Source organism: Etheostoma spectabile, chromosome 13 (genome assembly GCF_008692095.1).
Source record: "Etheostoma spectabile isolate EspeVRDwgs_2016 chromosome 13, UIUC_Espe_1.0, whole genome shotgun sequence".
Taxonomy (NCBI): Eukaryota; Metazoa; Chordata; class Actinopteri; order Perciformes; family Percidae; genus Etheostoma; species Etheostoma spectabile.
Window position 1 is genome coordinate 17,420,625 of NC_045745.1, and position 18,401 is coordinate 17,439,025.

The 18,401-nt window shown below is 40.6% G+C and overlaps 1 long non-coding RNA gene across 1 annotated transcript; it reads left to right on the forward strand.

The window, feature by feature from the left end:
- The first annotated feature begins 1,523 nt into the window (after nucleotides 1-1,523).
- On the forward strand, nucleotides 1,524-18,401 carry LOC116700562 (uncharacterized). The gene is made up of 3 exons (XR_004334685.1): nucleotides 1,524-1,648; nucleotides 7,149-7,151; nucleotides 18,389-18,401. It is a non-coding gene; the product is annotated as an uncharacterized LOC116700562 (long non-coding RNA).

Here is an 18,401-nt window from a genome sequence, read left to right on the forward strand (position 1 = left end):
GAGAGAGAGAGAGAGAGAGCGCAGGTGGAGTTAGCAGGGGACCACATGAGGAGATGAGGACTCAAATACTGTCAAGCAGAGAAGAGACACACGCACACACACGCACACACACACGCACACAAGCCAGACCTACTTCGTAAAAATGTGTCTCTTACTTGCAGTGAAAACCAAACCTTTACCAAAGTAGAAATGTTGGTTAATTATGCGTTCATATATTCTACTGGGCCACACATTTAGATTAACCCTAGTTAGAGGAATAAACACCACTTTTCACAACAAGTATAAGCACCTGATCATGCATAGAGAAGAGGAAGCATGTGCCGTCCGCTGAGTCTGAGGTCAAAGTGGTGCTTCTGTTTCTTTGCAAATAGTCTTTATTTTAAAGGGACCCTCTGCTGATTTTTACTTGTCACAGTACGGTTTTCAGCAACATATGCTCACAAATGTTTTGAACAAAAAAACGAGACATTGATGGTTAGAGCCTGAAAGTGTGGCAGCTGAAATGGGAAAAGCTTTTTTCAATATAAGGTGATTTGGCAAAGCAACACATTGCCTAGAAACACATTTTAATATCAGTTATGGAAAATAACTTCATCCTGATTTAACTTTTGCCCCAGTTGTTTGAGAGTGATAAAGGATGAAGATGCAGAGACACACATTAAGAAAAGTGGAAGTGCATACGTGTGTTACTTTGCCCTCACTTCATGTTTAATTAATCTTCCACACATAAAAATCTAAAATCCTAGACAGATTACCCTACCTACGCAGATTTTCCCCATGATTGTGCAACGTGATTGGCTGCAAAAAAACAAGTCAAGTCATAGTTCAATAGATATACATAAACCATGCAACTCATTGTATTGGGAATTCCACTACGAAATTGGTCAAGTACTCAACTTGGTAATGTAATGACAACCTGGACATTAAACAATGTCTCAGCTGTGAGTAATGGCTCCAAATTGGCTGCATGCTCAATTATCCCACATGGTCTTTTCCACTCATTCATTTTTTCTGATGGCTTACAAAGTGAATAAGGTAATTAGAATGGGTTGGTAACCCTGCAGAGTCAAGTATTTTACTCTGAAGGACTGAAGGTATCACAACCAGGCTTTAGTGGAAATTCCTTCCTTTAAAGAGTGTTAAGTATGATCAAGCGCCGTGCGTGTTTGTGGCAGCAGTTAGCAGTCGGTAGTTGATGCCAAACAGTGTTACACTGGGAACACATCACCCGCGTAAGTGTCGCGTAGCGTAAATAAGTGCCTGATCGCGCACTTGGCCTTTCACACTACATGCGTACTTCTACGCGTTAGTCACAAGGCAATCCCTCTCTCTCTCTCTCTCTCTCTCTCTCTGAAAAAGACAGGATGATTGGGGAAAACTGTTGCAATTGTAGCCTAAATGTGGCTGTGTGTGCCACTCTCTCTGTTCATCCGTGGGTCTCTCTCTCCGTGTTCCCGATTGCCTGTCTCGCTGTGAGAAGTCGAGACAGCCAAAATCACCAAATACAAAAATTACCACAATGCGTCATCAGATATTGCTAAAAATGCTAAGTTGAAATACTAGCTTTTCTGACATCAATGCTAATACCAGTATTTTCTCCATTTGAAATTTCCGTTCCATGACGGAATTTCTGTTTGTGTTTTAGCCTGTATTTTTTTTTATCAACTGCTTTGACAGTATTTGGATGTATTGTTTGGACCCCAGGAAGACTAGCTGTCGTCTAGCTGGCGTCAGCTAATGGGGATCCTTTGAAATAAACAAAAATAAACAGCCAGGCCGGGTTGCCAGATATACCAGTAAAAACGTAAAGCCAGCGCGCTGCAGCTGAATCATCAGTACAGCTATGAAAGCAGCAAACAAACGAACAGGAGCAGCTGAGATAGATTCTACCCGACCTAAATAAAATGTGATCAGTGAACATTTGCGTGATCAGAGGTGTAAAAACCTGGGTAAATATTGGAGATGTATTTGAAAGATGGAGATAGCTTAAAGCCCAATTCAGTGTACTCACACTGAATTATATAGCTGGAGTACACAAGTTAGTTACTCGCAAAAACAACTGAGACACAGTAACGCCACCATGCTAACGGCTAACACTACTGAAGGACCAGGCAAGCGTGACACGGCTGTGTACGTGTAGCCTGTTCAGCGTCCATAGCCGACAATGGTGAATTATTTGAAGCCAAGAGAGAGGGGCTGTAAATCGGAAAGAGAGGACCTTGAGTTTGCAGTGTGTTTTGCAATTGTTGTCATGATTCTAGGCCAATAAAGTGTGTTTTTTTTTCAGGTGATTGTGTACATGATCAAGTCTGTCTGTCTCTCTCTCTCTCTCTGTGTGTGTGTGTTGTACAGAAAGCTGCAAGGCGTCTCTGTCTGGACCACTGAGGACGGTGGGCCACGGCCAGGTCTGCCGGATACAGGAGGGAAGGCTAAAAACTTGGCTTGAATACTGACATGACTACTTGTACATGCACACACACGTATGGGCACAGACACATACATACACATACACCTTAGTAACTCCCCCCTCCCCTGTGATAACAGATGCTTCCTGCCCTGCAGCCCAACCCACACTACTTAACATACAAACAAAAAAACACATGCAGCGTGTCCCTGGCACCCATACAGGTTGACACAGAGGCCGGGTAGAGGGGCAGCCCCACCTTTTGGTTCTGCTGTGGTGTTGGATCCTGCTTCACTCTTTTGGCCCACTCACCTAAGCCCAGACAGAGCTCACTACCATTTTGGTTCTACCGGCAGGACAGGAAATTAACTTTACTTCCTGAACTCCAACGTTTATCAGACATTTTATTATTTTTTTGACAAAAACTATTGTTGACAGAGCAACTGCTAGATATGAGCCTGAACTGGGGCTAATATGGTCAAACAGAGCAACTCTTTCCATTATGGTTTACATTTATAATTATTTGTCTGCTTTTGTTGTGAATGTGCCATGCTGCTGCCAATGTGTCTCAATATGACAAAGAATTAATTGCTTTAGAGAGTGGCTGGTCATTTCAATGTGTGTCTGTGTAATTTGGTATTTAGGAAAAAAAAGGTATTAGAAAATGAATAGGGTTAAGTGTTTTTGCATGGCTAAACTGACCAAAAGATCTCCTTCTTGCCTGACAGCCTTTGTTTTCATACCACACATTGACTGCTTCCCCCAGACTCTCTCATTGTTTTTCTTTCTCTTTCTAACACATTCACAAACACCTACAGAGCAATCACCATCCATGTATTTATAAATGCCCTTGAAAATTATCCAGTAAAGGCTCTCTGGTTGTGCAGGCAGAGGAGGGGATGGGGATCAATATCAGTGAGATAATGGGAGCCAAGTGAAATTGGGGGGGTGGGGACTATGGGTGGTTGAAATATCAGCACTAGTGTGTATGTGTGTGTGTGTGTGTGTGTGTGTGTGTGTGTGTGGCGTGGTTGTGTGTGTGTGTGTGTGTGTGTGTGTGTGTGTGTGTGTGTACAGATGGGGGTGGGTAGCAGCTCATATCTGACAGAGCTCTGGTAGGTGGAGTCTGCATACATAAAATGAGGGGGAGTAATGTATGTGTTTGTGCACATGTATTTATCCATGCGAGTATTATGCTATGATAATTTTAGAGGCAGGATGTAGGCGTGTGTGTGTGGGTGTGTGTGTGTGTGTGCGACTAGCATTTGTAGGTGTTAAACTGCATCTAAGGGCACCAGCAAGGTCAGGGTACATGCATGTGTGTATGGACAGTGGTGTGTGTGTGTGTGTGTGTGTGTGTGTGTGTGTGTGTGTGTGTGTGTGTAATGGTGCACAAAGGCTTGAGTGCATCTCCACATGAGCAGCCTCAATTTCAGTTAATTTAGCCCAGTAATGTTGACCAGCTAGGGCGTATTAATGCATAAAGGGCCTGAGTGGGCCTTTCACTCTAAAATGTCAGCCTATCATAGCTAATGGACAGTAATTACACCATTCAGGACAAACACTGCCTCTTTTTTTGCCACTGTACCAAGTGAATCAATCAAATAGCACTGCATTTTCTTTTCAACATCAAAAGGTGAAGTGTGATAAACTACTGAGCAAGCAAGTGACTTTTTTTGTCCGCTGAGAATGGTCACCTGTGTCTGGAATTGGAATAGGTGCCATAATGAAATTTGAGGATATTTACATTTTATATGTGACAGGTGACTGGCTATGAATTGTGACCAATTGTTCCCAGATCATATCCAGATGAGCAGTGAAAAATGTGCAAAAAGCTAATAAATTACTCAAACACTGTCAGCAATTTGCCTTTGACCTATACATTGAATGTGCAAAAACTTCACTAAGGCTACTTATTGACAAGACCCCATTCCATGTAGGATTTTCTGCTGTTGTCTCATTGTTGTTGATCTCAAAAAATGGCAACAAGATGCATGAATGCTTTTTGGGACCTCCATTGTCACATAGCATAAATATGGTTTTACACAAAGGTTTATAGTATTTGTGACGTTTTATGGCATGACCCAAAGCCAGCAATAATATATGTTGTGCTTGTATAATATGCAATGATTTTTTTAGTTTAATAAAAAAGAAAAAAAAAAATGGGGACCTGATATAAGGGACGCACATAAAATAGAGGAAGAACATTTTAGCAACAATGCATGTTTTTGTTTCCAAGGATTGAATAGTAATTTATGACTTATGGGACGGGAGTTGGGCATGGCCTGGCCTAATGCAACCCATATCGATCTTTATCACCCCTACTTCCTGTGCATATGATATCCTAGACCTCCCTTGGCATACTAAAAGCCCTCTCTCTATTGTTGCCTTTGCTCTGATTCTCTCTCTCTCTCAGTTTTCTGTCTTTGTCTCTCACTCATGTACTCTCTGTCCTCATGCTCTTAATATGATGCACACCCTACCCCCATCTCTCTGGGCTCTAGGGCCACATTACCTTGACACCCTGTATGATTTCTTGCAGTCTGTAAATCAGCCTGTCTCTGGGTTTGAGGTCAGGGTAATAGCTCTTTCACACCAATGACCAGGGTTGGACCAGGATAATCGGACCTGTGTTCAACCCTTCTTTTGTCAATTTAAACTAAGCCAGTCAACTTGGGTTGATCCCTGGTCATGACAATTCAGATATTAACTGGGTCAAAACCCGAGAGATACATAAAATTACAATATGTGCTGGAAATTTTATACAAATACAATCAGCAAACAGCTAACACATCACATAGGCCTACTCAAGTCCAGCTGCACACCACCAAAACTATTGTTTTGTACTTTAAGTCCTCATTGAAGAGTAAACTGCGAGCTGTAGAGTCTTTGCGTTCCCGGGCAAGCGGACAGGGAAAGAGAGAGAGAGAGAGAGAGAGAGAGAGAGAGAGAGAGAGAGAGAGCACAACGGATATGTGAATGAGAGAAATAAAAATATACTTCTGATTGTATAACAGCGGTTACATTCTAAAGCAAAAATAAATAACCATCAAACACTGAAAAGATGATTGTGTGGAGAAAGACGCTCTTTTCTCCTGCCCTGCATTTCATTCAATGCAGTTGCAGCAGCTTGATTTATGACCATTTTAGGACAAGGGGACAACCGTTTACTACAACCTTGATTAGAAAAATGAAAAACACATTTGAGGTATTTCCTCAATGTAGTATGAGAAACATCTCTCAACATTAGGAACTAAACTAAAACATGTATATGTCCCATGTCACTATACTTTCTTGGTCAAGGTTTTTTGCCAATTTCTCCTCCAATTAAACCGCAACAATCACTTCATTTTATCTTTGAATTGAAATCAGTTTGGTAATTACTTGAGGTGTTATCTTTATCCCTCAGAGTGACATCTGAACATGTCCCTTCTGAAAAAAATGCAAAGCTTTGAGTCGCTCGGTTCCTAATCAGACTTGTAGCGCTGTCTGGGCAGGAAGCCACAGCACTGAGGAAAAGGGGTCAATAGACTGTACTGACAAATAATGAATCTTCTTACTCCACTCAATAGATGTTCAGCAGTTTAATGTAGCTATCTATCCTATGTGATCTAATAATTAATGGTAGGCTAGTAACAGTAGCTTGAATCAAATATAGCATCTTGCTGTTAAAACACAAGTTGGTTGGTGGTGGTGATGGGGCAGTGGATATGACACATGCCTTTGGTGTGGGAGATTCCCGCTGTGATACATCAGCCAATGTGTCCCTAAGCAAGACACTTAACAATTGTAAGTCACTTTGGATAGAAGCGTCAGCTAAATGACATGTAATGTAAAAGTCTGAAGACACTGAACAGAAGATCAATAAAGTCTACTTTAAAACATCTTCCCTCATTCAAATCTACTTTGCACCCTAAAATTACTCGTTAGGAACCAACCATTAACTTCGCCATCTGACTCCATCTGTCCTGCCTTAGCACTGATTCCATCATCCCACTGTAGCTCTCTGCTACCAGTGCCTTCATAGCCCCATTACTATTCAACGCAGCATGAAGTCCACACAAACTGATTGTGCCAATGTTAAGGAAGGCCCATTGATTGCTGAGGGAAGCAAAGGCAGCAGCCTGGGTCAACCTGAGTCTGGACCTGCTGTACTCTGCAAGGGAAGACTGCAGACAAGAGGGGGGACCGCGTTTTGTGTTTGTGTTGAGCACAAATCCTCCTATCAGCAAAGCATGACACTTCCTGTTTATTTAAGCAAAAACTTATCTGGTAAGAAATGACTGCTGTTCATAGCACATATAAAATAAGAAAGAAAATTATAAATCATATAGAAGTTTTTCAACGGAGTACAAAGATCAATAACACCTGCACACCTTTATAGCAAGCTGTGTTCTTCCACAAATGAAGTCCATACATTTTTCCACAGGTCTCACTATTCAATTTAACTTCTTCCTCTGTATCTTGGAGGCAAAGTTGAAAAGTATTGCCTAATCATGTGAATGCTTAAAGAAAAGTGTGAGTAAATAAGCTCAAATCAGTTAATAAGTCATTTGGTGCTACCAGCAGCAAAGTAGCCAACTTTAAACCAACTTGTTGATATAAGCTCATGGTTACACCACACTACAAAGACGCTCCAGGGAAAGGAGTGAAGAGGAAATGCAAAGCATCTGGAAGGGTCATAAGTAGTGGGTGCCATTTGGTGCATGAACAGAAAGCAAAGGTTGAAAATGTGAGGATGCAGATGGTTTTAGAAGGAGTTGTTGTGATGTGTAAGACAGGAAGCAGCAGATGAGTGAAAATACCGCCCAGCAGGGCAGCAATAGCAGCATCAGGCTGGCAACAACAACAGGCCCCATTATTGATGTTTAAATAATAGATAGGAAAAGAGAGAGGAAAAGAGAGAGGGAGAGGGAGATGAAGAGATGAACAAGTAGTAGAGGATAGAAAAGCCCCTTACTAAAAACAGATGAGAAAGGAAGGAAAGGGGAAAGAGGAAGACCCCTGGAAATCATTGCTAAAAACAGAAGGAAACAACAGAAAACATAGGAAGCACAAGAAAACACAGCTCAGAAATCAGAAATGTAGGCAGAAGGGTGGGTCAGAGAGTTCGGCAGCATAACATTTTGACAAGTCTTCCAGCAGCGAGAGGACGTGGACTGAGGTTGTGTTCCACCAGGATGAGCAGGACACGATTTAAAGAGATAGTTCACCAATAAAACACAACACAATTAAATGATGAAAGACGTTGAAAGCCTCTTAAACATCACATCAATTGATTGCTAACTTAGGAGACTATTCTATCCTAAGCAGACCTTACTTTTAATGTTCTGTCTTGTTTATTGGACATGCAAATGAATCTAGGCCTCATAACTGCTCGGTGGCCCTGATGGCCCCACAGAGCAACTCCACTGGCCTAGATTTCGCTGTCTGTCATCTGATGCCAAATTTCCATCCACACAGTCGATACATCAATAACTACCCTCTGACGTTAGAAATTAGAGCGTGTGAGAATGATGCAATATGGTAAAGAAATGCATTTTAGAACAGTGGTAAGGAACAAATGTGCCTAAATAGCAAAATAAACAGTTTCCTTGCCATAGCAGTTCAGCCTAGAGGGTTATTCTCCAAGTCTGTTATAAACAAAGCAGTAGAAAAGACAGTAAAAGCCTGTTGGCAGCCGCATATTCACTGTTGAGAAGTAAATCTAAGTGATTTATATGAATCAAACGACCTGCTTACTACTTTCTCGAGTTTTAAGTTGACTAGTTTAGTTGTCAGACCAAGATTTCTGTAGATTAATTAAGCCTCTGATTGGTGGGCAATGTATTTTATGCAAAACTGCCCATACACTGGTGGAATATGGGCAATTTTTCTTTCTTCCTTCCTTTCCTTATCCCTCCTCCCTAGAGATTGCAGAAGGAATTCACAGAACTTTTTCAGTAAGTTAAAATCCCTTGGGAAACCACCCTCCCACTCTGTTTTCTACTTTGCTTCTCTTCCCTGCAAACCCAACTGCAGTGTTTTTGATTGCTACTGTACCTCCAGATAGAGCATGCGTTGCCTAATGGGAGGAAAAGAGAAACTTAATTAACCTTTGTAAAAGGTGGTCTCATCACAGACGCCAACCAATTAACTAATGACTTCAAACAGGGCGAGCTGGATGAAAACCTCAGTGGCTCTAAACGGAGAGCTAATTAGCTAGATTCATGCAGAATAGATGGGCCAGTAATAACATACATATACAACGGTTTAAGTAATTCAGTGCAAAAACAATGATCAAAGAAAAAAATGCTCTAAGTTGCTTCTTATTTGTGATTGTCATAACAGCCCACAACATTGGACCTAAAGCCTAAAGAGTAAACTAGTTTAACTAGAAAACCCCAATCTACTGTATGGACGATATATAGGTGGTGGGAAGCCTTGAGATTTGAGAAGCTGACGAGTAACAAATGAGGTCACCTGAAACGCAGACATTGGATTGGAAATAACCTGCAACAATGGTGAGGATGTTCAGTTGAAAAATCAGGTGTTGCCTTATTGCCAATATATCAGTAACAATATTAATCATAATTATAATATCAGACAATGTTGGAAGATGTTTTTTAACTCAAACATTAATATTGCTATTGGATTTACAAGCTTTGCCAGTAATGAAAGATCATAGGACAATTTGAATCACACAAGAGATGGAGAGCAATAAAGACGAGTAATAAGGTATTTAAGACCATGTTCAGTGACTGCGTGTGGCACAGATTGAATGTGTTATCTTAGACTGAACATCTTCTCACTTTATCCCTTTTCATCTCCAGGGACCTAATTATTACTTACCACCCCCCCCCCCCCCCCCCCCCACACACACACACACACACACACACACCACACAATGAAGACAAACATCTCTGAGGCTTTCAGCACCTAGACAGGAGCTCCCAAAGAGACAGACACATAGGGATTTCTCTGACAGCTATTCTGCTTGGACAATGAGAACAGCAGAGGAGTCCTGGCATGTTAGTTTGAATATTTAAAAAAATAGAACAAACAACAATACAATTCACAATTCATGCACCGTAGTTGCTTTCCTTGCATCACCAAGAAGTTTACTAGAGACTAGGATAACTGGCGGATTATTCTGAGCAACTAAAACTAGGACAACAAACTGTTAATTATACACATGGTTGCATCGTTACCAGTGTTCTGCTGACTACTGGGAGCCAAGAGTCAGATCAGACAACTCACATGGATTACATGTATAAAATGACAGATCTAAGGAAAAACAAATAAGTGTAAAATGAACATATTTGTCAGCCTGGTTACAACAGCACTTATTGCAGAGAAGGGGACGATTTTATATATACACACCACACACACACACACACACACACACACACACACACACACACACACCACAAACACACACACACACACACACACCACACACAACACCACACACACACACACACACACACACACAACAAACAACACACCACACACACAACAATGATAAGATAAGCTTAGGCAAACCTTACGAACCTTTGTCCCATCATCTGCAATCATTGTTCTTTTCTGAATAAAATGTAAATATCTACACCCACAGGTGCTTCCTAATATTGTTTTTGAACACCCTCCAATCAGTGTGTCCTTAGGAGAGAAAGGAGTGGTGCTAGGAAGATTAAAACATTGGTGCATAGATACCAAAGCACTTCAATGTCCACACAGTGCAATGTTTTGAATTGTACACTGCCATCAGGTTGACCTTCTCAGGTGACTGACACTGTACACAACATGAGGAAGTCAATTCTGTTCTGTTTTATTTACTCTTTGGAGTTTGTGGCTGTTGTAAGGTGGTGTTATGTTCAATGTTCTGCCACACCACAAAAAGGTTGGGGGGGAATACAAAAGAAAGAAACCTCCATCTGCACTGTGTATTTAAATTTGTGCATCCCTGGTTTCCATTAAAAAAAAACATACTTGTCTATTTAGTGAATCGACACATATTGTCCATTGACTGTGCATTTTCGTAGTTTTTAGTTTTTGTAGGAATGTATCATTAACTACAGTGAAGGGAGAGAAAAAGGCTTTGGCATGTTATCAGACAATGTGCTTATCATATTTTTCAGGATACATTTCAAATTAAAGGAAGAAGCAAAGCATGAATCCGTTTTGAAACCGACACAATAAATATTCATCATATGCATATAAATCAAGCTTATTTTCTCTCACCCCCACCCTATCTCTCTCTCACACACAGACAGAAAGTGGGTGAATGTGTGTGAGAGAGAGAGAGAGAGAGAGAGAGAGAGAGAGAGAGAGAGAGAGAGAGAGAGAGAGAGAGAGAGAGAGAGAGAGAGAGAGAGAGAGAGAGAGAGAGAGAGACACTGGCCAGAAAAGGGATTACGACATCGCTTACTTTGGAGGACCACGGCTGCAAGCAGTTGGCATAGCAACGGACCAGGAAAGCCATTTCGACAGGAGGGAGGGTGCCAGTGAGGGGAAGTTTCCCCTCGTTCACCAAAAAAATAAGTATAAGTGGAGGGCAAGGGCTGATGCCGACCTCTTTGCTGAAAGAGAATTGTCCAGGTGATTTTTAAAAAACCTTTGTGTTCATTTGGCAGCAAAAGGCAGAAGATTGTCGCTATAGAGGGAGACGAGGCAGATCCATTTATGTGTCACGCTTTCTCTCTAATGCATTCCAAAGAACTGCAACAGAGAAGCTTAAAACCCTCCTTAAATGGAAAACTGCAGAATATTCAAAAGTTATTCCAGAGCAGGAGGTGGTGTGGTCAAAGAAAGCGGCAACTTCAGATCCAAATTCATTATCTTTTTCTGATGAAAGTTAAATGTAAAAGCTTATGGAGTCATTTTTGTCTTCTTCTAGATTCAATGTCCTTCTTTAAAGAAGCAGAGGTCCCTTTCCTCAATGGATAAGCCAGTGCTGGATAAAAAGATGGGCTTGTCTGTGCATCTGCAGCCCCCCGGGAAGAAGCCTCTTACCCAGCTTAAAGTCCTCCAAACAGCCCCCTCTCACCTCCCATAAGCCTGGATCATTTGCCTGCAGCTCTCCTCTCCTCCTCATTCAATGTCTATGTCTGTCAAACTCCTTTCTCTGTCTCTTTGCAACTCTTTATCTCTCTACAGAGCTCCAGTGCATGTGCGTGCCCAGCAGTGCAGCTCCATGGCACAGGCAAGTGATCCCCGTCTCTTAACCCAGTTTCAAGCTCTCTTCCCTCCTTAGCGCCCACGCCTCACGCCGGCATTCTTCCTCTCCCTCCTGCCCTCAGAGAGAAGCTACCGTGGATTGGATGCTGCACCGTGGAGAGCCAGCTGCTAATGGAAAACGGAGGAGAGAGTGTGAGCGAGGGAGGAGGGAGGAGAATCCAGCTGAAAAAGAATGACATCACCTGTGCTGCAAGAGAGAGAGAGAGCGAGATGGAGGGGATGGGAGGTGGCGTGGATGACGCGAGAGCAAGCAGAGGGAAACTGCATTAGATGGATTGGCTGCTGAGCAGATGTAGATGAAAGAGAGATGTAGACAGAGTCAGAGAATGGGAAAGCGAGATAGAGAGAAAAGAAAGGAAGCATCTTTATTGATCTGCTGGTAACATAAAGCTGAGTGTATTGAGGCAACCCCCCTACTCTTTTCTGAGCATGCCGCATAAGTTACCACAAAAAAAATAAATCAGAGCCACTATCAGATACAAAGACAGACGCTGGCGGCAGTTTGGCGAGTGTGAACACGCAACACAATAGCACAAGCTGATAATGGGTTTTCCCTGTCAAAAAGCCCCCGTCTGGAGGATTTGCGACACAGTAGACAGTATTTGGCATAAGAGACAATCACTGATAAATCCCTCTTATACAGTACATCACTAAACAATATACTGACTTAATAAAAGGCATTTAGCTTAAGGTGTAAACTATTAGAAGCAGACCTGGATCTCTGCAAATAATCACTTGAAATATCAAACGTAAGATACCATTAAAGTAAGATAGACTAAGAGAGAATACCTTTTCAAGCCTTTTAATTAGAAAATCCTGAACCCTACTTAGCATTGATTTCAAAGCCAAAAGAAGCCTACCACCTAGGCCTGCACGATTCGGGGAAAAATACCAACCACGACTGTTTTAGTTTAGAATTGATATCACGATTCTCTGCCACGATTTTTTTCTCAGGAAGTGTTATGTTTATTGCACACATGAACCATGACAAAACAAAACAAATTTGCAGTACCAAACAGATTTCTGCTTCGCAAGAGTGCTTTAAAACATATTTTATACAGTCTGTTTAAAACTTACAGAAGAAAGTAGTGGTAGCGTTTGTGATGCAGTCGGCTCGTAAAATTAAATGAGAATCAAAGTTATAAAAAAAATATTAAATTTTTTTATTGTGAACAGGGTGGATCTAGATCGCAATTTTATAACGATTAATCGTGCATGCCTAATACAGTCTGAGTGAAAACCAAGCAAATTTTTTAAAGGAATTTTAATATAAAGCACAACTACACATTAAAAAGTACTAATTGAAATGTAGTTAAAAACAAGGCTGGTAAATAACCTTAACAACAAAATGTTTTTACCAAATCACTAAATCAATTCTTATTGGGAATTATAGGCCCTTTAATGATGGCAAATTAAGATAGAGAAGCCCTTTCCAGGTTGTTTTAGTTCTGCTTAATTCCTTATTAGTGGACATCTAGAGGCAACAAATACACATTGAATCCTGGCAAAATAATGGATTTATCTCAAAAATTAAAGCAGCATTTGAAATGTGTATATTTCATTTTTTATTTTCCTTAGCAACTATCCAAATCTCCCAACTTTAGAAACACGGGTCTAGAATTTATGTTGCTCACCTTTTTAAGCAATGTATCAAACCTCAACCTGACACTACAAGCAAGTCAAATTAACAGAACAAAATGCCACTCTAAAGTACTGTGTACCCTCAAAGGGAGTTACACACAGTGTAACTTTTCTAGAACTTGAAAATGTGATTATGTACAGTACTTGTGTAATGCAGAGACTGCATGTTCTGCTTCAATTGGTTATTCTGAAGAGGCAAAAGAGTTTAACCATCAAATAACATGTCGTCTGAAAAGATTTAAATAATTAAAACAAACTTATTTTATTTTTGGTACCAAGCATCCATGCCTCCCTTAATCTTCTGTTCCTCTCGCATTGACCAGCTTGGGTACTGTGGTGTTGTTTTGACGTTGAGAAAAGATGAGAGCGAGACAGAGGAGGGAAGAATTAAAAACATAGACAAGAGCTGTCTGGTTGTGTAATTGGCTGATTCTCCTCCAGCAGAGATGCAATCTCCTATTACCAGACACCTCAGAGAGGGAGGATCTTTCTCACTCTCTCCCTCTCTCTCTTTCGGGCCTCCCTCCCTCTCGTTTAATGTATTCCCCCTCACTGCCTGTTTTTTCTCTCTCCCCCTTCCTCTCTCTAACAAAAAAAACCCAAATTGTATCCCATCTCTGCCTTCATCGTGTTTGCCACAAATTAGCAGTTTCCTCTTTTCTCCTGTTTTAGTATCTGTTCTGGTGTAGATCATTGTTTCTTTTCAGCCCAATTTTCTTTAAAGGTCTCCTTTTCTCTCATTTTAATGGATTTTATCTATCCATCTCCCTCTTCATGTGCTTCACTCTCTTTCTGCTTGCTGATATGAACCAGGATCTCTACCCTCATTCTCTTGGCTCTATAAACGATACGCACCTCCAGACTAGGAATGACATCATCTTTTTAGTCCGCAGCCAATCAGATGCAAGCACATGGAGCTCTGCCTTCAGAGGAGTGTTATGTACACAAGAGAGACAGAGAGAAATAGATAGATAGATAGATAGATAGATAGATAGATAGATAGATAGATAGATAGATAGATAGATAGATAGATACTGTAAATGCAGTATTCTTCCTTTTGCATACTAGTGTGCAGCACTACATAATTCCCATGCCCTGCTGTCAAAGCCCCCGCCCTAATAAACATGCACACAGCTGCTGGATTTTGATGTTTTTTTAAAAGAAATATAACAAAGGCTAACTATGGGAGAAAAACATCCAAAAAGAAAATCCCTTGGACAATCTGCCTGCCTTAAAACCAACAAGTAGAAAAAGAGGTTAATTAATTAATAATTGACTATTAATTGAGTTACAAACAAAACCTTCAAATGAGTAAATCTGTTGCTCTTCTTATTATCATGGCAACAGCAGTGTGTTTGGAAATTGAAATACTGTTCTTGTTTGGGGATACAAAGTGATTACTTGGACTTTGTTACAGAACTAAGTAATGACCAAAGGTGCTGCCAAAATTAACAAAATCCTAGTATTTCATGACACCTAACTGGTTAAAGATGTGGCTGGGTGGTCTGGTGGGTCTAGAAAATACCAAAGATACAACAAATTACCTCAGAGCAGGAGCCAGAAGAATTCATGAGTAGAAATTCAAACAGTTAATAGAAAAAAAAAGAAAAGAAAGGATGGAGTCAATGTGACACTAAAAATGCCAGATAAAAGAATATATCTCCCCACATCACCGTGCTGTTGCAGTTTAAAAACATTTATTTATATTAAATTAAATTTCAAGAGGAGGATTTAGAGGAGTTAAAGTCAAAGCTGTCACAAGAAATACGTTTCTTTACTCTTCATGTAATAACCACAATAATGTGGTTTGATAACATGTAGTTCTTGTTCCGTATAGCATCCTGGTCCGTGTGGTTACCCTGATTTTTTTTTAATACCCAAAAAAAAAAAAGTTGAGAAAACACACACTTGTCTCCATTATGTGTCCCAGAGTACCATATACAGTAAATCAGTACACAATGATGTGGGACCTGTCTGCAAAACACAGAGCAGGATACACGTCACACAGGAAACACTTCCTGGAACAGTGTGTTGGCAAATGTGTGCGTGTGTGTGTGTGAGCATGTGGCGGGTTAAGTCAGGTAATCATAGACAAAGCATAAAGAAAAGAGGTGAGAAAGGCAGAAAAGCAAAGAGCAAGAATGAGAAAATACAAGCTAAAGAGAGCAATAAGAGGGAAAAATGAAGAGAGACCAAAAATATAATATTAAATAATACATTTTATTTATGGGGGCCTTTTTTCGACATTCAAGGACACCTTACATGTACAAATAATATGTGTGCAGAAAATGGCAATGGCAATATCTAAAAACAGATAATGCAAGAAAAATGACAATGTTTTTAGAAAACGTGACAAATTAAGGCATTGACAGACTGACAGGAAATGTGTCCTGTACAATGACAAACTGTCAGACAAAGACTCACACACATCAGGCACTTTGCACTGACTAGACATAACTTAAGCATCCTGCGCGTGTGGTTGTGTGTTGCTCACTAAGGTGTGACATGGTTCAGTGAGTTCTGAGGGGGTCCCGTCTCTCTTTGTCACCACACACACACACACTAATATTCACATGCTTGCACAGAGTGGCGAACTGCATTGTGTCTGTGTTACTGCTTGCAGCTAATCAGATCTGCCAGGCTAATTAAAAAGAGTGAGTTGAGTAAAGCCCCTGTAGCTCATTAGCACGCACGCACACACACGCGCGCACACACACACACACACACACACACACACACACACACACACACACACACACACACACACACACACACACACACACACACACACACACACACACACACACACACACACACACACACACACACACACACACACACACACACACACACACAGTTGGCCACTTTGTGCAAGCATGTGAAGATTAGTGTTTGTGGTGTCCCAGGGGTGACATAGAGAGATGGGACCCCCTCAGAACTCACTGAACCATGTCACACCTTAGTGAGCAACACACAAAACACACAACCACGCGCGCAGGATACATCAGGTATGTCTAGTCAGTGCTGAGCTGGGTGGCGGTACAGTCATTTCCATGGACAGTAACAGAGACACTTGACTATGACGGGAGATATAAACCAGTGCTGATATGGAGCATCCCAAATCTTTTTGCAACATCAAGGTGAAACTGTATTTTAGCACCATGCTAAAATATAGAAAAATACACCATTCTTTGCCTTACCTAGTGGAAGACCAGTTAAAATAATCATTAAGTTATTCCACAAATGTTAGTGTAGTGTGTTTGCTTGTAGAGTAGAAAGTTAAGGCCCTATATAATCCTCTGGTTTCCTGTGTACAGTACACAAAGAACAGTAAGTCCTGCTCACAAAAAAAACATACAACCCATACAAAGAGACAACTATGTGAATGACTGTAGCCATCTAATCACATTTGCGTGTGTGTGAGTCTCTCTAAAGGACAAGACAGGAATTCCTGCTATTTAAACCAGCCCTTCCCTTTCCGACTACAGAGAGATTTAAGTTCATAGAAAAAAAATGCTAAAACATAAAACAGACTGTGAAAATTAGTGACAATCATCTATGTTTTGGCCTTCAACTGTAGCTGCAACTCACAGAATGAAACACGTGATGAGTCATTTCTGCATATTTCCTAAAAACAAACTTGGTAAGTGGCATCATATGTGACGCACATGATGTATAAACAAACAGATGAAAGAAAAGTGAAGAAGGCAGCAGGGTTGCCAGCAGGATTTAGATGTAGGTGGTGTGTTTTATTTGGGACACAACACCCATTTATATCAACTGTACTTTGATTCTGATCTCCTGATTGGACGTGAACTGTAGGCATCTACTGTTCTTTAGCTCAAACCAGCTGTTAATGCACTGGGAAGAAGTTTTAGACATAAGGGAAAAATCTTTGATTGGATTTTAAAACCTTTGGGTCATGAATTATCTTAACCTTATGAAGAACCATTTCTAATCCCAATTCAAGAGACACACTTGACAAAGAGCAAGTAACCTAGACCAAAGACTGAAATTGTATTAATGTGAATGTAGAACATAATGTGCGCACACTATTTTCCCTATGTCCATGCATGTTTTATAGAAAAAATCATCTAATTGTTCAGGCAGTGGCATAAAAACTGGGAAGATTTGACAGAAGGAAAAATCAAGGAGGGAAGATGACAGGAGGATACGGGGCTGAGGTAAGAGAAGGAGGAGGGAAGAGTTGGAGAAGAAGCAGAGAGAAATAAGAGAGTTCAACAAGGTTGTCATCTTAGGGATGCTGATGTAATCTCTAAAATTAGCAGCAACAACAGCAGCAGATGCCCAGCGTACTGTACTATACACAAGCAAAGCACATCAGGATGTCTGCAGGTTTCTAAAGACAGTTCTAATAAACAAAGACCAACGCTGTCATTGCAAGCTGAAAATACTACCTATTATAATTCATTCAGGTCATATAATTAAAGTTGTTTTAAGAGTATTTGCAGAAAGTACAATGGATGCAGCAGGAGCCCCGCAGCTGGCTGACTGAGGTCTGTGGTTTCTGTTGGCAGTTTGAAGGCATCGGTCCAAGACTGCATTGAGTATTTTGAGCCTGAGTCACAATTTGGGGAAGTAAACAAGTCATTGATTGGCACATGATCATTGTACTCAACCCCGCCAGCTGTTTGGATGAAAAATATTTGGGTCTTTTTGTTTTTGTTGTTTTACTTGTTGCCAGTTGTATTATATTATATTTTCAGTATTTTCCGTAGACACAGACTGTGGAAACTGCAGGTACGATGTAAAGCCAGAGTTTTGTTTGGCGCTGTCATGAGTTGATTGGAGCCATAATATTTAACTTTTTGGCACATGTACAGCTTTTAGCAACCAGTAGAGCTTAGTTTGATAACCGGGTGCAAGCTAATCTCATCAGCGTCAGTGAGCCCATCAGTATGCATCTACCAAGATCTAATAATGTTTGTGATTGGCTGTCTAACATTACACATCGTAGAGTCACGCAGAACAATCTAAGCTAGAAATGTAATAAAATATTTGTGACATAATGTGTAATGTTGTAATGTATTTTTGTTAAAATGGATATTATAAAATTGATATTAAAAAAAGTATCGTTAATGAAAGTGACTGTATTGGTATCAGTATTGGTATCAAC